Below are 4,106 nucleotides of genomic sequence, written 5' to 3'. Positions count from 1 at the left end.
CACTATTTGGGCAGATCAGGACACTTTCTTACATAGAAAGGGGCCATGTCCCATGCCCCAGCCAGCTGCGGGGTTGATATCCTGGGATCATGATATCCCCTCTGCCACCTCAGCTCAGCCCCACAGAGATGCTCTTCAGCCTTCATTTGCTGAAAAAAGGAGCCAGCATCAGCCTAGCTTTTCTGCTAAAGCAGTGTAATGTGTAAATCCTTAATGAAAGACAAACAAAACCAACCAGGAATCTAATTTTGCTCACTGCATTTTTGTTTACTGGAGGTGGCTCAGATACTGGGCTGAGCCAGTGGGGAGGGCAGGAAAGGCCCTGTGGAGGCCCTGGGATTTATTTCTGTCCCTGCTCTGCCACTTCTGCCTAATGTGAGGGAGGACCAAGTATGGTACCCCTCTGCTGCCTGGACACAAACAAACCCAAACCCTGGGAGACTCCAGCCACTGCAGCAGATGCTCCCCATTGGGCACTGCTGCCCGCCCAGTCCCTAACCCTCATCCTTCCCAAGGCTCCTTCTGCTACACTGTCCTTTCTTGGTGTTTGACACCACAGTATCTGAGACACTGAGCAGGCAATTTGTTTTCAAATAATAATTATTTGAAAAATAACCATTTTCGCAAAGGAATAAAGCTCAGATTTCCAGATAAGCTGGTACCTCCTTACCTCCCGAGTGAAGATGATGTGGATATGGATGCACGCTGATGATGCTGGGGTGCGTGGTGTTATGTTAAGCACTGACTGAAAACAAATTGCATGATACAATCACAAAGATTTGAGGAGTATGAATTACTGAGAATACAGCTTTTCTTGCTCAGGCACACAATTTATTAGCAAATGTTGCTGCCTGATATTTTGCTGTATCTACTTTTCCAACCAGCCATATGGGAAGAAACCTGGAAATTATGCTGTAGCAATTAATACACACTTATACAGTTTTTACCAAATTGTTGAATGAATTGTGCTACAGGAAGCACGTGCACTAAGCCAAACATTGGCACTTCATGAATATTTAATTCTTATAATTTATTCAAAGTATTGCATACATGGCATACAATCACGCTCAGAACACCTGTTAAGATGAAGCATTATCTCTCTCAACATTATTACTTAATTTTAAGAGAGTCGGTAAATTATCTTGCTGTAATCAAATTTTTATTCAAATAAATGGGAAGAAAAAGGCCCAACCCCTGGACTCCCCAGTTCTCCCAGAGACAAGGGAGCACATGCAGGGATGTGGGAGTGGACGCTCGCTCAGGCTGGTGCCCATGGGGCAGCACAGGGCTGCACGGCTGCTCGACGGGGACTAAACGCCCTTTTGCAGTTTGCAAAGCCATCCAAAATTCAGCAACATTTTTGCCTTTCAGAAACATCCAGCACAAGGTCAGCGATGATGCAAGCACAGCCAGAGCCTCCGTCAGCGATGATGTCAGCGATAACATCAGCACAGCGCTGACCCAAACCTAGCCACCTCTACACAGGGGCGAGAGGCTCTGCCCACAAGCCAGAGCAGGAGCCTGTGCCCAGCTCGAAGGACCCAAACCACTGAACATTGTGCAGGGAACAAATTATCAGTGCTGTTTTGTTTTTTTCTGTTAATCAGCTATACCTGATTAACTGAATTCCTTAATGTGCACCCAGCGGGAGTCTCAAGGCTTGGGGTTGCTCTTTGTAGGAAGTTTTTTGTCTATTTTTTTTGTTGTTTCTGTTTTTAGGGTTGGTTGGTTGGTTTTTTTTCACCAGTGACAGAATTGAAACATTACCAGAACTGAAGGAATTCTAGATCTGCAACACAAAGCACTTACAGTCATTTTTCAGGGGCAAAACAATGGATTTTTGAGCTCTCACACTCCTCACAAGCTGGTATCTCGAGAGTCTGTTACAGAGTTCACTCCAGAGAGGCATTCATTGTAGCTCACACAGCCTCGACTGTTTACAAGGCAGTGGTATATGAACGCCAAAAAACAGCACAACACATTCGTAAGTCAGAAATAGAAACGCACCGTTTCCAGGTGCTGACCCAGGACAGCTTCTGCCCACTGACACAGCCTGGTCACAGCTATCTCTGAACCAATCAAGATTTATGTTTGGTATCTTATCTGAAAAAGTTTGGGGGTTTTTAATGTGTAAAAGGTATTAATCTCTCGCTGTATAAGCACATTAAATGTATTTAATTGAAAGATTATTCTTCTTTCCACCAAGACATTATAATATAATTACCTAAATAAACTACCTAATTTCTGACTAACTGAAGCACTGCGTGTTCTGACTTTGAAGACACTCATTTTAATAACTTTTGTTTAAATTTGCTGAAAAAATGACTGAGACATCCCTCATATCAGCAGTAAAAGTGCCCATTGCTACTCTGCTCCCCTTTATTTGAGTTATCTCTCCAGCACGTAAAAACACATTAAAAAGTTGCTAAGTATACAATAAGTATTAGGTAGTGAATTCAGAAATGAAAACACTTTTACTGTATGAGAAACATAACTGTGATTAACTCTGTGACTCAGAAAACAAGCCAGGGTCAAGACAGAACCGTACAAACCTTCAGTATTTTGATGGACAGAAGAAAACCCACGTTAATCCCAGTCACTCGCCAACCCCACACCTGTACACAGATCCCAACAGCACAGCACCACTCTGTGCCAGAGACCACAGCTCCACACTGACCAAAGTAGGGCTTTATTTGGTTATTTCAGCCTCTCTATTTTTAGAGCCCCTGAGCTGAGGGAGGCAGCAATAGAGGGGTGCAGTATGGTGGGCTGCTTGGGTGCCAGAGGAAAGCTTTGGGTGGCAGCAGGCCCTGTGCAGCCCACCCAAACCCCAGCACCCTGAGGTGCTGCCCCTCAGTGAGGAAGGAGAGCGAGGCAGGTGGCTCTGCCCACATCCTTCAGCCCAGGTGTTAATTAGCGCTGCTTTGAAGACAAGCCTTGTCTGCACTGCAGGAGACTGTGGTCAGGAGAAAGAGGTTTTGGTGGGTTTCCTCACCTCAGGATCAGGTTGCTGTGTCTTCACACTCCTCGAGTGGTTTGCTGGGCTGCTGTGCACACAGCAGGGGTGGGTGGCATTGTCATGAGCAAGGACACGCTGCTGCTCTAGGGGTCTCTGTACCCAAAGTCCTCTCTTGGTGTCCCTCTGGCTGCTGCCATGAGGCTCTTGAGCACCCTTCAAGGTGACGGGATCTGGACGTCCGTCTCTCTCTGTCCATGGCTCCAGAACCTCTGCTCCCACCCCAGCATGGTCCTAGCACAGATCCTGCACTGGAGGCCGCAGCTGGACACTGGGCTGGAGCCAGAGACCTCTTTTGGGTGGATGGACTTGAAAATGAAGGAGCAGCTTCCTTTCTGTGGGGCTGTGGGTTCCCAGAGGGACCTGTCTGTGCCGGTGGGAGCACTGGTAACTCCAACATAGAGCCTTTTAGCAATCCACACTGCTGTCAAAATACAGCTCCTGTCAGGGGCTCCGAGACTGCAATTTCAACTCCCCCAATGTCTTTTAGAGCAAGCCTTTGAAAATAAGTCTCTGGCAAAATAGGGGACTTTGAAGAATGCATCATTAAAACATCAATATTTAAGCACATTTCTGGGTAAATTGGGCACAAGAGCCTTGGCTTTTCTAGAACATAAGATTGAATTTTCACAACTGCAATATTTCTGTATGTGTTTAGAGGAGAGGAGAAAAAATAAATTTAACTTACACATGGCTTACTGGTGTGAGCAAATGACCAGTTGTGCACCTAACACTGTGTGCTGGTGTGCTTGCACTCTCTAGTAGCCCGAAAGGCAAGGCAGGGTCATGAATACTTTTTCATATTTTCCTGTACTGTGAAGTACATCAATGGCTTTTTGGTGCTGTGGGGCAGAGCACAGCATTCCTGGCGTTGCACAAGGTCTGGAGTCAGAGGGGTTTGGTTGCCACGTGGAGAGGTAGTGGACAAGGACCCTGTGTCCAAGCCGGTCATCAAACCAGAGCTGCTTATGGGAGGTAAGGCCGTTGTGTGCTCAGTGCAGATACAGGATGCTACGGACTCTATTTCTCTTTGCCGACTTCCCCTCCACCCCGAAATGTGAGTCATCAGAAATGGATTTTTTTTTAATTG

Source organism: Mesitornis unicolor, unplaced genomic scaffold (genome assembly GCF_000695765.1).
Source record: "Mesitornis unicolor isolate BGI_N332 unplaced genomic scaffold, ASM69576v1 scaffold36293, whole genome shotgun sequence".
Taxonomy (NCBI): domain Eukaryota; kingdom Metazoa; phylum Chordata; class Aves; order Mesitornithiformes; family Mesitornithidae; genus Mesitornis; species Mesitornis unicolor.
This window is presented reverse-complemented; position numbering follows the sequence as displayed.